Source organism: Odocoileus virginianus, chromosome 10, assembly GCF_023699985.2.
Source record: "Odocoileus virginianus isolate 20LAN1187 ecotype Illinois chromosome 10, Ovbor_1.2, whole genome shotgun sequence".
Taxonomy (NCBI): Eukaryota; Metazoa; Chordata; class Mammalia; order Artiodactyla; family Cervidae; genus Odocoileus; species Odocoileus virginianus.
Genome location: NC_069683.1, coordinates 43,671,807 through 43,689,336, shown reverse-complemented (window position 1 = coordinate 43,689,336; position 17,530 = coordinate 43,671,807).

The window sequence follows — 17,530 nt, the reverse complement described above, 5'->3', positions numbered from 1 at the left end:
AAGTGGCTTTGGCAGCAGACTCTCCATTGCAGCTCCAGCCTTCTTCTGGGGTCCGGTGATGGCTTGAGTAGCTGTTACAGAGATGTCTGAACAAAATTTCACCCCTAATCTTGTGGTTTCCAGTTGCAGATCCAACTGTTCAAGGAGCTGGTGTGAGCTGATTCCTGAACTGAGAATTTGTCCAATACTTTGAGGGAGTGTTGGGTTGTGGTGGGACAAGTACTCAGTTCTTAATTAGAATTGTCTGGTTACTTCACCATCTTCTTGTTCACACTATGAACTTCTTGAGGCAAAAATAACATTATCTTCGTATCACCTGGCACAAAATAAGTGATCAGTGACAGTTTAAAAAAAACAAAACCGAATAACCTTCCTAAGAGGTGATAATGCTTGCAATGTTGGCTTTCAGCTTTATTCTATTAAGCATCTGTGGCATCTCTATTTTTTCTTTCTTCTTTGAACATCTCTTGGGGACATCATTTGGTATTATCAAAATTTGAGGGCAAATGTGATATATTTTGGGTCTTCCATGTTAGTCACTTACCAGAGTCAGAAAATTGGCTCATTCTAAGAACATGGGCTTCCCTGAAACCTCAGTTGGCAAAGAATCCACCTGCAATGCAGGAGACTCCAGTTCGATTCCTGGGTCGGGAAGATCTTCTGGAGAAGGGAAAGGCTTCCCACTCCAGTATTCTGGCCTAGAGAATTCCATGGACTCTATAGTCCATGGGGTCACAAAGAGTTGGACATAACTGAGCGACTTTCACTTCAAGAATAAGCGTTAGTCTGTTTTTTTTTTTTTTGTACTGACAGTGTAAGGGGTGGGCCAGTTCATCAGCTTTAAACTAACAATAGGCCAGGCAGTCCAACTTGTCAACATTAATGTGTATTCAGAAGTCACATTTAGAAAAATTCTCATTGGGGGAATTTGAAAGCTGTGACTTTTATCAGCCAAGAAACTATTCAGTGGTATTGGAGAGAATGGAAATAAAACTAATGCCACTGGGTTGGTGTTACTTTGCACACCTCTGCTCCATTCTTAAGACTTGGAAGCTAACACTTCCCAAAGGACTAAAAAAGAATTTTTTTTGTGGGAGGACAACATCAACAATTGCTGACTAGGAGAAACTCTTCTCTCCTCCCTCTTCCTGTGACTAACTTTGAAAATATGTATATTTCCTTCTTAATAATCTCAAATGATTTGGTCACCACATTTTAAATTTAATTTTTATTTTATGTTAGAGTATAGTTGATTTCAATGTGTATTAGTTTCAGGTATGCAGCAAAATGATTCCATTATGTATATACATACATCCATTTTTTTCAGATTCTTTTCCCATTTAAGATATTACAGAATATTGAGTAGAGATTCTGTGCTATACAGTAGGTCTTTGTTGATTATTTAATATACAGTAGTGTGTATATACTAATCTCAAACACCTAATTTATCCCTGCCCCCAGTTGTCCCCATTTGGTAACCATAAATTTGTTTCCAGAGTCTGTGAGTCTATTTACGTTTTATAGATAAATTCATTTGCATCACATTTTTAGATTCCACATGTAAGTGATATCATATGACATCTTTGATATCATATGAAATGTTTTTCTCAGTCTGACTTATACTTAGTATGATAATCTGTAGGTTCAGCCATGTTGCTATAAATGAGTTGCTTCTTTTTTATGGCTGAGTAATAGTCCATTGTATATATGTACCACATCTTTTTTATCCATTCCTCCATTGATGGACATTTAGGATGTTTCCCTGTCTTGACTACTATAGATAGTGCTGCAATAAACATTGGGGCACATGTATCTTTTGAATTGTGGTTTTCTCTGGACACATGCCCAGGAGTGGGCATATGCTGGGTCATATATGTCACCATTAATAGTATTATGTTATGGTTTCTCAGGGACACCAAGGACTAGCACTCCTAGCTAGAGTTGTCAGCAACTTCATAATGCCTTTGGTCTTGAAGTGAGTCTTCAGCCTGGGACAGACAAAGCTGATGGTCTGTGCCAAAGAATTGCTCCTTTAACTGTATGCTGGTTGCAGAGTGAGACTGGGAAGAGATAATGAGGATTCAGGAGAAGTGGTGTTGCAAGTTCAAGAGTGGATGAAATTCTGGAAGCCAAGGCTTCAAGGAGAAAAAAGAAACCAGGGGAGAAATCCTTCTCCTCCCAGGGTTCCGCTGACCCTAGCCCCTGGAACGATTCTTCTTCCCTGCGGGTTACAGAGACATTCTCTCTCCCAAACTCTGGCCTTAGATGGAGACCTTCCCCTCACATTCCACTCAGTCCCATTTTTTCATGCTTGAAAACTGTTTAATCCTCTCTTACACAGCACTCTTTGCTGCCTTGCCTTTATCTGCCACAGTAACGTGTCAAGATAAATCTTAACACAATCTCTTTTCTTTTTTGTGTGTGATTTTATATCCTTGACATTAGGGTGAAGATATTTTTCTTTTAAAACAACTCCTGGCAATTCTCTGCCCTTTTGTTCTGCTTGGATCTGAGCACCCTGTCATTTCTTTGCGGTCCTCGGTTTTATTTTTGCTCTGGCAGCCCTGGAAATCATGGCGTCTCACTCAGTCATGTCAGCTATGAAACTCTCATGAGCCACTTTATCCTTCTTCCACAAACTGCAGAAGAAACTCAAATTGCTCCGATGTTGCTGCATTTGGGCAGGTCTTTGCGGCAGCGGAGGTTACTGAATAGATTCCAGTGATGTTCCTTCTCCATGTTTTCACCAACAAGGCTTTTCTTGCATTTTACTTTACCTGGACAGGGTCTCTTGGCTTTGTGCATCCCAGTTTAACATTCCTCAGTAACTGCTCAATTGTTTCTAAAGCAGCAGCCAGCTCAGCCCTCCTCAGTAGACCTTTTAGGTTCAGCATCCTGCACTCCTCTATTCCCCTTGGCTTGGGTCTTCTTCCTTCCTGTGAGCCCATAGCATGGAGCCCTGGAGCAGTTGAAGGAGCATTATTATTATTATTATTATTATAGAAGGAGAAGACCTTTCATGCTCTGTAGTAAACATGTGACTTTGGGCAAGTTATAGCATTTCCCTTGGCATTTGTTTTTTCCTTCTAAACATGTGGCCTTGATCAGATTATCTTTAGGGAGACTTCCCTGCTGGGGAGACATGTTGTGAAATGTTGGGGTCTTCTGAAAACCATGGAATACATTGCTCAGTGGAAAGTTAGTTGAATCAGTTGGCAGTAGTCCATGATGATAACAATTACCCACAATTTCTGATCCAGTGGGTTAGTGATTTTCTACAACACTCTGGTTAATAGCACCTTAAGAGACACTGAGTGATTTAACCAGTTTTGTTTACTACCATCGCAACCAGTTCATATTGTTTGGCCCATCCCTGACTAATGAAAAAAAGCTTCCTTTAAAAAAAGAAAAAGAAGCCATCATTCATTTACCTATTCCCTAATTTGTTCACCAAAGGACCATGCTAGACATTTTGCATAGCTTCAAAGAATGTATACTCAAGCTAACTTAATTTCTTTGGTTAAACTCTGTCTAGAAACAGGGTTAAAAAATTAATAGTTCTTGTGTTATTTTAAGAACCAGAAAATTTGAAAACTCATGAAAGATTAATTCAACTTGGAATGATTCTGTCAGGCTGGCCCTGGATTCCCTTGTTATGCTGTGCATGCTCAATCACAACTCAGTTGTGTCCAACTTTTTGCAACCCCATGGACTATAGCCTACCATGCTCCATGGAATTTTCCAGGCAAGAATACTGGTGTGGGTTGCCATGCCTTCCTTCAGGGGATCTACCTGACACAGGGATCAAACTCAAGTCTCTTGAGTTTCCTGCATTGGCGGGTGGGTTCTTCACCACTGCACCACCTGGGAGCCCTCCCTTGTAATTTGGTGAAGTGAAGTGAAAGTCACTCAGTTGTGTCTGCCTCTTTGCAACCCAATGGACTACAGTCCATGGAATTCTCCAGGCCAGAATACTGGAGTGGATGGCCTATCCCTTCTCTAGAGGATCTTTCCAACCCAGGAATTGAACTGGGGTCTCCTGCATTGCAGGCAGATTCTTTACCAACTGAGCTATGAGGGAAGCCCTTGTAATCGGTGTGATCCAATTCATTGGGATCAATATTAGAGGTTTACAGGGAGACACTGGCTTCACTAGCATCTCAATATGCTTTGAGAATGTTACTTTTTATTATTGATATGATGAGTTTGCTATGAATAGATTTGTAATTCTGAAGCTAAGGAATAGAAAATATTTACATTTCAGGTAGATTTTTCTTAGCCCTCTTCATAAACAGGGGAATTCAATAGGAAATATATGTGAAAATGTGCATCGATGGTAAAGTATCATCATTATTACCATCTAAGTTGCTGAAATTTGGTAATGGGGAAGTAAAAATGTCAGATATGCCTGAAGAGTGTTAGATAATCAATTATACAACTGTTGGAACTGCCCCATGCATGCATCCCCTGATTCAAAAAGATAGACTTCTCCCCTTGCATAAAGGAGAACTACTTAGTGCGGTGACTTATATTGTAGAATTTGAGAGCCAAAGTGATTTTTATGCATCAAGAGCACATTTTCAGGGGATGTAACTTTGACTTTGAAGGAAATGATCCAAACAAGAGATAAATGAAATAAGATAGTCAGAAAGACATCAGATGAAAATACTCCTTGCCTAAGTAGAGAGTAAGAAAATAACCATATGATAATTATCATCTACTTGGAAAAATAAAGCAAGGTTAAACCCCCACATGTGTCTCTTTCCACCGCTACCTCCCCCTCTCCTATGCATATCTTGCCATAATCCCAGGCTAGGATATCTCCACTCCAGCTGCACACCGACAGCTAATTTTGTGAACTTCCACTTCTGAATCTGCATCCCCATCTTTTCTCAACAGCTAGAATGTTCTCCTTGCTTCCAGTCATGTCTCCACAATGCACCTCTTCCTACAAAACCTCTGCAGGATACCCCTCCAAACCACTGCTTTCTTTGGACTTTGAAGCATCCTTCACAGATCCTTGGCTCCTCTTGCCCCCCTAGACTTTAAGTTCTTGGAGACAGAGAATCATCACATCTCTTTGTCTTTCCTTACCACACTTGGTGCTGCCTGTTGAGTCTTCTGAGCAGTTAGTTGGCAATGTTTTGGACAGAGAAACAATCTTTGAGTAGAGCAGTTAAGTGTCAGCAAGATACAATCCCAGGCTATGTAATGCCTTGCAATGCCTGCCTGTCAAAAGGAAAAGATATTTTGGGGTGACATCTGATCCCCTCATCTCCTAGAAAACACAAAGGAGTCTAAACATCAGCCAGGTTTTAGGTTACTGACAAGCAAGCTTTCTACTTCAGTGATTTCAGAAATTGGGTGGATTGTTCTTTGTCTCAGAAAGAATTCATTTTCAAAATGCTGATGGCCTCAGCTCTGGCTGGTGGCCAGCTTCAGGAAGTGTGGTTCACAAGTCATCAAGGACTGTGCATACTCCACATTCCTTGGGTAATGCAATTCTGGACCCAAATCGATTCCAGAAGTCTGATCTTCCAAAAGGGGCCAAGGCTCTGAGCTTAGTGAACAGTCTCCCTCCAGGAGCCCCGTGCCCACCACCCCAATCAGGCTGGAGGGGTTAAATCAGCCAATCAAGGGGCTAAGCGAGCAGTTTGGTGAGACCAAAGTTGCAGGGATCTGAACAAGCTGATGAGCTTGGCAGCTCGTGTTTGAAGAATTTGTTTCATGTTTTGGATAAAGTCTGGGAATTTATCCTTCAAAATTCCTCAGATTTAGTAACATGTCAATGCACTGTGTTAATGCAAGGAGTTTTTCTTTTTCTTTTCTTCTTCTTCTTTTTTTTTTTTCTTTTTAAGGTTAAAAGCCGCCTTCCTTTTTAAGTATGAGTAATCCATCCAAATCCTGCCTAAGGGAACAAAAGGGGTGCCGGTAATTTTCTCTTTCACAAAATGCAGAGACTTCCTCTCTGTCTTCTCCAAGTACTATTCTATGAACTGAAGGGAAATTACACTTCTCAGCATTGAAAAAGAGATTATGCAAAATGAGAAGGTAAAGCCAATCACCATAATACAAATACCAGCTTAATTCTTGCATCGAGGAGCGCCTGTGCCTTTTCTTTCCAGATGTGGGTGTACATAGACATCTACCTTTTTTTTTTTTTTAAGTTCTATTATCTGGTTATTTTTTAGAGTTCACACTGAATAGAAACTTCAGTAGGACACCATGAGGTCCAGCTCTGTACTTGAGATCTTTCAAAACTCTCCTCCTTTTCTTAAATAGGGAGCATCTCTTGTGAATCTCCTCACTGGGGACATCAAAACTCAAAGGTTTCTATTTTATGTAGAAATTAACCAAACAGAAAGTGATGAGAGACAGAGGCTGAGCAGACCATGCCAAAGAAAAGAATTGGTTGGCCAAAAAATTCGTTCGTTTTGCTACGGAAAACCTCGAATAAACTTTTTGGTCAACCCAATAACAGTTGGATAACAATGGATTTGGAGAATTATAAGCAACTCAAAATAATTTTGTATCTAATGGCTACTCCTCACAAAATACTATGTGCCAAGCACTGGGCAAAGGGCATTGTGTATATTATCTCCTTTTACCTTACAGAGTATGTGAAGATAGTTATCTCTAGTTATAAATATGGACACTGAAATTGAGAGTGGGTAAATCATTTGCTCAAAGCCCAGACATTTAGTAAGGGATAGACAGGGCATTCAAGCCCAGGTATATCTGATTTCAACACTACAGGGGGTGAGGATTCTACCTGTGGAGTTCTGCAGAAGTCAGATGCCAGACAAGGGAATGTGGAATTTATCCTGTAGGCAGTATGAAGGGACGAGAATAAAGTTATTTGGGAGGAAAGATTACTTTGTTGGCCATGTGTAGGAGATATTGAAAGGCAATGAGGTGAGTTCATATTTTAATTTAGTACTCACATCATTCTACTTTATATTAAAGTCAGCAGTTTTTGCAATTACTTTCCTGGTGGATAAGGGCTATATTTAACTTTTTATCCCTCTCAGAGCATATGGTAGTGAATGAATGAATAAATGAATGCAGTTGTAACTTAAAGTTTCTGTATATGGCAAAGAGACCAAATGAAGTCACCTGACTCCATTTGCTAATCCCTAAAATATCAATATAAGTGAACAATTGGCTTTAACTTTGGGAAGACAAGAAGTATGAATATGCAGCTAATAATAGGAGAAAGATCGCTAACATGAAAAAAACCTCGGTCTTTAGGAGACTCAGATTTGAACACCAGCTCTACCATTTGTTATGTGTGTTTAGGCAAATCTCTCCACCTTTCTAAGATAGAGTTTTCTCATCTCTATAATGAGAGTAATCTTTGAAGAAAACACCAGTGATTCAGACAAAACATAACAAGGAATTCTGGATACTAGTTATGTTTGATTTGTTGATCTAGACAATGGTTATATGAGTGTGTTCATTCTTTATATATCCTGTAAACCATTGTTAGACATATGATTTGTAAATATTTTCTTCTTATCTATGATTTGTTTTATCATACTCTTAAGAGGTTTTCCAAAGAGCAGATATTTTAAATTTTGATGAAGTCCAAATTATTGACTTTTCTTTTATGGGTCATGGCTTTGGTATTATGTCTAAGTACTCTTTGCCTAATCCTTTGTCATAAAGATTTTCTTCAGTGTCTCTCTCTAAAAGTGTTATAGTTTTAGGTGTTGCACATAAATAAATGATCCATTTTGAGTAATTTCTGCATAAGGTGTGAATGATTTGTTTTGCCTATGAATGTTTAATTATTCCAAAATTTGCTGAAAATGTATCCTTCCCTTATTGAAATGCTTTTGCATTTTGTTAAGAATTAGTTGGCCATATAAGCGTGGGTCTAATTTGGATTCTTTACTTTGCTCCATTAATCTAAGTGACTATCCCTTTGCCAATACCACACTGTTTTGATTATTTGATTATCTACATATTAAGTCAAAATCAGGTCATGTTATTCCTCTCTATTCACTCTTAAATATTGCTTTTGTTGTTGTAGTTTATCTTTTATATAAATTTTAGCATCAGCTTATTTACATCTTCTGGAATTTTAATAGAAACTGTGTTAAGTCCATAGATAAATTTAGGGAAGATTGATATGTTTATTATGTTGAGTCTTCTCATCCCTGAATATAGTGAAACTTTTCATTTATTTATATATTTATTGACTTCTTTCATTTAGCATTTTCTAGGTTTTAACTTAGAGATTCTATATATTTTACTAGATTTATAACTTCATATTTCATTTGGTGGTCACTGTAATTGTTTGATGTTTTAAATTTTATTTTCCAATTTTTCATTGCCAAGATGGGATTCTTTACCAACTGAGCCACCAGGGAAGCCCATGTTAATATCTAAATTTGTTGAATTTGTGTGTTGACCTTGGCCCTGTGACCTTATGAAACTCTTTAGTTCCATGAGTTGGTTTTTTTATTGTTTTTTTTTTGGGGGGGTAGATTATTGGAGTTTTCTATGTAGGAAATCATGTCATCTGAAAATAGAGAAAAATATTATTTTTCCTTTTATTTATTTTATTTTATTTCCTTTTATTTCCTTTTATTTCCTTTTCCTGCTTGACTGTATTGGCTAAAACTTTTAGTACTATGTTAAATAAAAGTGATGAGAACAGACTTCATAGTTGATCATAATTGGTGAAAGCATTCTTTCACCATTAAGTATGATATTAATTTCAGGTTAACATCAAATCTTTATCAGGTTGAGAAAGTTTTATTTTATTCCTACTTTTTGTGAGAGTTTTTATTATGAATGGTATTAAAATTTGTCAAATGCTTTTTTCTGAATCAGCTGATATGATCATATTATTTTTCTCCTTTATAGAGTATTAAATGCTGGATTATACTGGCTGATTATCAAATACTGAATCGATCTTGGATTTCTGGACTATACCCCTCTTGGTCATGGTGTGAAAGTCACTAAGTCATTTCTGGCTCTTTGTGACCCCATGGACTGTAGTCCATGGAATTCTCCAGGCCAGAATACTGGAGTGGGTAGCCTTTCCCTTCTCCAGGGGATCTTCCCAACCCAGAGATCAAACCCAGGTCTCCCACATTGCAGGTAGATTTTTTTTTGTCTTTAACTTTTTTTTATCAATTTATTTTTTAATTGAAGGATAATTGCTTTACAGAATTTTGTTGTTTTCTGTCAAACATCAACATGAATCAGCCATAGGTATACATACATCCCCTCCTTTTTGAACCTCCCTCCCATTTTCCTCCCCATCCCACCCCTCTAGGTTGATAGAGTCCCTGTTTGAGTTTCCTGAGCCATACAGCAAATTCCCTTTGGCTATCTATTTTACATATGGTAATGTAAGTTTCCATGTTACTCTTCCATACATCTCACCCTCTTTTCCCCTCTCCCCATGTCCATAGTCTATTCTCTATGTCTGTTTCTCCACTGCTGCACTGTAAATAAATTCTTCAGTAGCATTTTTCTAGATTCTGTATATGTGCATTAGAATATGATATTTATCTTTCTCTTTCTGACTCACTTCACTCTGTATAATAGGTTCTAAGTTCATCCACTTCATCAGAATTGACTCAAATGCATTCCTTTTTATGCTTGATTACACAATATCCCATTGTATATAGGTTCCACAGCTTCTTTATCCATTCATCTGTTGCTGGACATCTAGGTTGCTTCCATGTTCTAGCTATTATAAATAGTGCTACAACGAAAAATGGGATACATGTGTCTTTTTCAATTTTGGTTTCCTCAGGGTATATGCCTAGCAGTGGGATTGCTGGGTCATATGGTGGTTTTATTCCTAGATTTTAAGGAATCTCCATACCATCTTCCATAGTGGCTGTATCAGTTTACATTCCCACCAACAGTGCAAGAGCATTCTCTTTTCTCCACAACATCTCCAGCATTTATTGTTTGTAGACTTTTTGATGATGGCCATTCTGACTGGTGTGAGGTGATATCTCACTGTAGTTTTGATTTGCATTTCTCTAATAATGAGCAATGTTGAGCATCTTTTCATGTGTTTGTTATCCATCTATATGCCTTCTTTGGAGAAATGTCTGTTTAGGTCTTTTTCCCACTTTGGGGTTGGGTTGTTTGTTTTTCTGGCATTGAGTTGTATGAGCTGCTTGTATATTTTAGAAACTAATCCTTTGTCACTTGTTTTGTCAGTTGTCAGTTGCTATTATTTTCTCCCATTCTGAGGGTTGTCTTTTCACCTTGTTTGTAGTTTCCTTTGCTGTGTAAAAGCTTTTAAGTTTAATCAGGTCCCACTTGTTTACTTTTGTTTTTATTTCCATTACTCTAGGAGGTGAGTCATAGAGGATCTTGCTTTGATTTATCTCATTGAATGTTCTGCCTATGTTTTCCTCTAAGAGTTTTATAGTTTCTGGTCTTACATTTAGGTCTTTAATCCATTTTGAGTTTATCTTTGTGTATGGTGTTAGAAAGTGTGTTAATTTCATTCTTTTACCTGTAGCTGTCCACTCTTCCCAGCACCATTTATTGAAGAGGCTATCTTTGCCCCATTGTATATTCTTGCCTCCTTTGTCAAAAATAAGGTACCCATTGGTGCATAGATTTATTTATGAGCTGTCTATCTTGTTCCATTGGTCTATATTTCTGTTTTTGTGCCAGTATCATACTGTCTTAATGACTGTAGCTTTGTAGTATAATCTGAAGTCAGGATGGTTGATTCCTCCAGCTCCATTCTTCTTTCTCAAGACTGCTTTGGCTATTTGAGATCTTTTGTGTTTCCATATGAACTGTGAATTTTTTTGCTCTAGTTCTGTAAAAAATGCTATTGGAAATTTGATAGGGATTGCATTGGATCTGCAGATTGCATTTGGTAATACAGTCATTTTCACAATATTGATTCTTCCTACCCAGGAACATGGAGTATTTCTGAATCTGTTTATGTCATCTTTGATTTCTTTTGTTAATGTTTTATAATTTTCTATGTACAGTATTTCTCCTTAGGTAAGTTTATTCCTAGATAGCATATTAAAAAGCAGAGACATTACTTTGCCAACAAAGATCTGTCTAGTTAAGGCTATGGTTTTTCCAGTGGTCATGTATGGATGTGAGAGTTGGACTGTGAAGAAAGCTGAGTGCCGAAAAATTGCTGCTTTTGAACTGTGGTGTTGGAGAAGACTCTTGAAAGTCCCCTGGACTGCAAGGAGATCCAACCAGTCCATCCTAAAGGAGATCAGTCCTGGGTGTTCATTGGAAGGACTGATGCTGAAGCTGAAATTCCAGTACCTTGGCCACCTCATGTGAAGAGTTGACTCATTGAAAAAGACCCTGATGCTGGGGTGGGGGGGGGGGGGTTGGGGGCAGGAGAAGGGGATGACAGAGGATGAGATGGTTGGATGCCATCACCGACTTGATGGACATGTATTTGAGTAAACTCTGGGAGTTTGTGATGGACAGGGAGGCCTGGTGTGCTGCGATTCATGGGGTCGCAAAGAGTCAGATATGACTGAGCGACTGAACTGAACTAAACTGAAGTTTATTCCTAGATAATTAATTCTTTTTGTTGCAGTTGTGAATGTGATTGACTCCTTAATTTCTCTTTCTGATTTTTCTTTGTTAGTATATATAAATGCAAGAGATTTCTGTGTATTGATTTTGTATCCTGCAACTTTGCTAAATTCACTGATTAGCTCCAGTAATTTTCAATACTATCATTAAGGTTTTATATGTACAGTATCATGTCATCTGCAAACAGTGAGAACTTCTTTTCTGATCTGGATTCCTTTTATTTCTTTTTCTTCTCTTATTTCTGTAGCTAGGACTTCCAGAACTATGTTGAATAATAGTGGTGAAAGTGAACACCCTTGTCTTGTTCCTGATCTTAGGGGGAGTGTTCTCAGTTTTTCACCACTGACAATGATGTTTGCTGCCTTTACTATGTTGAGGTAGGTTCCTTTTATGTACATTTTTTAAGAGTTTTAATCATAAATGGGTGCTGAATTTTGTGAAAGGCTTTTTCTGCATCTATTGAGATTATCATATAGTTTTTATCTTTCAATTTGTTAATATGGTGTATCATATTGATTGATTTTCGTATATTGAAGAATCCTTGCATTCCTGGAATAAACCCAACTTGATCATGGTGTATGAGCTTTTTGATGTGTTGCTGAAATCTGTTTGCTAAAATCTGTTGAGGATTTTTGCATCCATGTTCATCAGTGATATTGACCTGTAGTTTTGTTTTATTGTGTTGTCTGGTTTTGGTATCAGGGTGGTGGTGGCCTCATAGAATGAGTTTGGAAGTGTTCCTTCCTCTGCAATTTTTTGAAAGAGTTTTAGAAGGATAGGAATTAACTCTTTTCTAAATGCTTGATAAAATTCTCCTTTGGAGCCATCTGGTCCTGGGCTTTTGTTTTTTGGGAGATTTTTGATCGCAGCTTCAATTTTAGTGCTTGTAATTGAGTAGTTCATAATTTCTATTTCTTCCTGCTTCAGTCTTGGAAGATTGAACTTTTCTAAGAATCTGTCCATTTTTTCCAGGTTATCCATTTTATTGCCATGTAGTTGTTCATAATAGTCTGTTATAATCCTTTGTATTTCTGCATTGTCTGTTGTAACCTCTCCTTTTTCATTTCTAATTTTGTTGATTTGATTATTCTCTCTTTTTTTCTTGATAAGTCTGACCAAAGGTTTGTCAATTTTGTTTGTCTTCTCAAAGAACCAGCTTTTAGTTTTATTAATCTTCACTATTGTTTCTTTCATTTCTTTCTCATTTATTTCTGCTCAGATATTTATGATTTTTTTCCTTCTACTAATTTTGGGGTTTTTTGTTCTTCTTTTCCCAGATGTTTTAGGTGTAAAGTTAGGTTGTCTATTTGATGTTTTTCTTGTTTCTTGAGGTAGGATTGTATACTTACCAGTTAAGAACAAAACTAACTAAAGCACAAATTGGAAAACAAAACTAAAGCAAGGTACCAACTGGGGAATAAAGCAATGAAAACAAAACTAACAAATATGTTGAGAGGAAAGAAAAGAAAGACAGACTAGATATGCAAAGTTAAATAGAGGTAGATGAAGATTTATATACATTAAAGATTAACTGCAAGGGGAAAAGAAGAGTAGGAAAGGCAGACAAAGGAATAAATGTAGGAAAATATAATACATTTTAAAAATTAAAATTACTAAAAAAAGGAAAAAAATGGAAGAAGAAAGAAAAGCTGGGGGGGGGGGGGGGAGTGCAGAACTCTGCAGAACTGCAAAAGCCCAATGTAGAGGCAGAGGTTTATAACAACAATAAAAAGTGTGACTGAATATACACAGATACATATACACCCATAAGCAAAATCAAAAGAGTCCAACAAAGATAAAATACAACAGATTGACCCAGTGAACAAAGGCAATCAAAAATTAAATCTACTAGAACAAAACTAACTAAAGCACAAAATGGAAAACTAAAGCAAGGTGCCAATTGGGGAATAAAGAAAGCAATGAAAATAAAACTAACAAATATATTGAGAGGAAAGGAAAGAAGGAAAAGAAAGAATAGATATGCAAAGTTAAATAGAGGTAGATAAAGAAGATTTATATACATTAAAGATTAACTACAAGGGGAAAAGAACAGTAGGAAAAGCAAAGGAATAAAATTAATAATAATAATAGGTTTAAAAAATTAAAATTGAAAAAAGAGGAGAAAAAAAGGTGGGGGGAACTCCACAGAATTGCAAGAGCCCAACATAAAGGCAGAGGTTTATAACAACAATAAAAAAATGTGGGAAAAAAAGCTCAAAAGCTTAATTAACTTTCATAGTGCTGATAAAAATGACAACTACAACTGGGGGGGGGGGGCGGTGGGGAAGGAAAAAAAAGAAAAAAAATCCAAAAGAATCTACGGAACAAGTAAAACATAAGAATAATAGATGTTTCTTTTGAGTCACTGCTGTCAGAGCCCTTTCCCTCACTTGGAGTCACAGTCCATCTCACCTCCCTGCTAAGTCTCTTCAGTCGTGTCCGACCCTGTGCGACCCCATAGATGGCAGCCCACCAGGCTCCCCTGTCCCTGGGACTCTCTAGGCAAGAACACTGGAGTGGGTTGCCATTGCCTTCTCCAATGCATGAAAGTGAAAAGTGAATGAAGTTGCTCAGTCGTGTCCGACTCCAAGCGACCCCATGAACCACAGCCCACCAGGTTCCTCCATCCATGGGATTGTCCAGGCAAGAGTACTGGAGTGGGGTGCCATTGCCTTCTCCACTTAGCTCCCTAGGATGCCCTCTAATGCTGTGCTGATCTCTGGACCTGCTGTGGAGGCAGCTCTGATTCTGATCTGGTCCTACTCCTGTGTGTTCTTGCCTCCAGTGTCCACAGCTATCAGAGCGAGTATGTTTTCTTTCATGGGAGCTCTCAGTGACCTTTTATATATTCCATAGACACAGAGTCTGCCTAGCTGATCATGTGGATTCAATCTGCGGGTTGTACAGCTGGTGGGAAGGTTTTGGGTCTTCTTCCTCAGCCACACTGCCCTGGGTTTCAATTGTGGTTTTATTTCCACCTCTGCATGTGGGTCGTCCACTGGGGTCTGCTCCTGAGGCTGCCCTGGAGGACTTGGGTTTGCCCCTGTGAGGGCCAGGGGTGGAGGTGGTGCAGCTGCTTGGGTCGCAGGGGTTCTGGCAGCACCAGGTACTCAGGGGAGTTGGTGGCTAGAACAGCAGGAAATACAGTGCTCTAGAAAGGTATGGCAACCAGTATTGGCCAATACACTCCAGTATTCTCGCCTGGAGAACCCCCCTCCCTGATAGAGAAGCCTGGCAGGCCACAGTCTACAGGGTTGCAGAGTCAGACACTACTACTCGACTGAGAAAGTCAATTCCTAGGCAGGTTGATAAGAAGTCCAGGGTCCTCGAGGAGAGAGGGATCTGGGGCTCTTGAAGAGAAGATCGGGGTCTGGAATTCTCAAGGAGGAGGAAAGGACAAACTTTTTAATTTTTTTCTCTACATTCCTTAGCTTAGTCACATAAAATGTTTTTTCTTTAAGCCTGGAACTGATGATTACACAACAAACAACTCAGTTTAAACTCTGCACTAGGGATTATATAACAGCGATGTATCCTGCTTGAGGACAGTTTCTCCTTGCTGCCTTCTGGCTAATCCTGTTATCTTAAAATGTAAATTATGGGAGTGGGTCTAGTAAGATCTTTACAACCTTGACACATTCTTTTGATTTATTATAATAACTAATTTAAAAGTATATAACTTTCTTCCTAAAGACTATCAAGGGGGGCACTCTCCGTCTCCCTTCTGATGTCTATGTCATAAGCTTTCTCTGTCGCTTTTTCACTTTAATAAAACTCTGCTACACAAAAGCTCTTGAGTGATCAAGCCTGGTCCCTGGTCCAGAAGTTAAATCTTCTTTGGAGATCACAAATCCAACCGCATTCACCATACGCTATCATCTTGGGGGCTTGTCTGGGATCTTCAGGACAAGGTAAGAATGCTCCGACTCTAGCTTCTCTGCTTTCTCAGTATGCAGGTTTTCTACTTTACTAACTCTACGGTGTGCTTGTGTGAGACCCTGTGCACATACATGCAAGACTTTTTGCCTTGGCATCTCTGCTCCAGTGAGAGTTGATTGTGAAGGGGGCGCAGCTGCTTGGCTTGCAGGGACCCTGGCAGCACCAAGTGTGCAGGGACACGGACTGCCTCTGCCACAGGAGTTGTGGCCCTGAGTCTTTTTTCCAGCCTGTTGTAGCTGGCGATCAGAAGGCCTCTTTGGCCAGTATTTCTCCATAGCTCCACCAGTTCGGGCACTTAGAGGGCTCCCTTGCCTGGGGTCCTTCTCTGTTTTTCCATGTGTCGGGCACATAGAGGGGGCCCCCCTGGCTGGGGTCCTACTCTGTAGTTTGGCACATCAGTCACTTAAAGGGGCACCCTGGGTAGGGTCCTGCCCTGTAGTTAGGTGTGTCAGGTGTTTGACGGGCCAGCCTCTCTATTGTTCAGCTGCTGATGCTGGTGTGTGGTGGTAGAGAGGCTGTGGTGATGGCTCAACCCCCTACATGTAACTTAGAGTGTTGCCTTGCTTCCATGGTGCTCAGCTTTCCTCCACAGGCATTTCCCTCCACAATCTCCTTCCTCACCTCCTCTCCATCCATCTCTCCACAGTCAACAGCAGCCCTCGCCCTGGGATTACTCCACAATCCCTAAACTCCAGCTCCCAGTCACTGCACCTTCCAGGGGACCTGCATCCCTGTCTGGGGTATGTGTGGTTGCGGCAAGGACTGTCTGATACTCATTCCATCCAGGCTGCCACAGCTCAGCTGTTTCACTCTCAGCCTTAAATGTTTTTCCTCTGACTCAGACAATTGCCCCTAATGTGGGGATCAGACCCCTGCTTCGGTTCCCCAACCCACCGAGGGCAGGTCTAGTCCTAAACTAACACCCCTGTTTTTCCCCCTAGTTCATCCTACCGAGTTTTGTGTGGTTCTATATATTCTTTTCCTCTGGTCAGTTACTCCTGTCCCCTCTCAGCTGTTGTTCTGTGCGCACTTCTGTGTCTGAAGGTGTATTCTTGATGTATCCGTGGAGAGAGAGATGTACTCCACGTCCACCTGCTCTTCCACCATCTTTTTCTCTCTGCAGGTGGATTCTTTACCAGCTGAGGCACAAGGGGAACCCCATAGTATAGTGCTATACTATATTATTATTATGTGTTTCTGGATTTGCCAATATTTTGATGAGGATTTTTGCATCTTTGTTTAGAGAGATATTATCTGTAGTTTTCCTTTTTATAAATTATGAATTCAATTTCTTTAATGTTATAGGACTGTACAGGTTATCTATTTTGTTTTAGGTGAGTTTGGTGTGTATGATTTTTGAGGTATCAGATAAGTTTATCTAAACTGTCAAATTTCTGTGTATGGAGATATTTTAATATTCTATTAACCTTTCAACATCTGTGAGAACTATAGTGATAGTCACTCTTTTATTCCAGATATTGGTAATGTATGTTTTATGTCAGGTTTATAGTTTAACTAATTTTTTAAAAAGAATTCAATTTTAGTTTTGAATTGAATTTGATTAATTTGACTGATTTTTCTATAGTTTTAAATTTTATTGATTTCTTCACTTTATTATCCCCTCCTTTCCTTTTGCTTTGGGCTTTTTTTTTTTTTTTTTACTTTTTTGAGGTGGATTTTCAGAATATTATTTGATACATTTTTATTTTGCAATATAATCCTTTGGTGCTATAAATTTTCATTAAGGACTGCTCTAGCTGCTTCCCATGTATTTTAATATGTCATTTTTTCATTTGAATTCAGTTCAGTATACCTTAAAATTTTAAATTTGTTTTGAGATTTCCTGTTTGAGCCTTGATTTATTTAGAAATATGTTATTTAATTTCCAAGTGTTTGGATTTTTCTATTATATTTCTTGCATTGATTTCTGGTTTGATTCTATGACAGTAATATAGTTTGCATTATTTCAGTTCTTTAAATGTATTAATGTTCATTTTATGACTCAGGGTATGGTGGATCAGACATT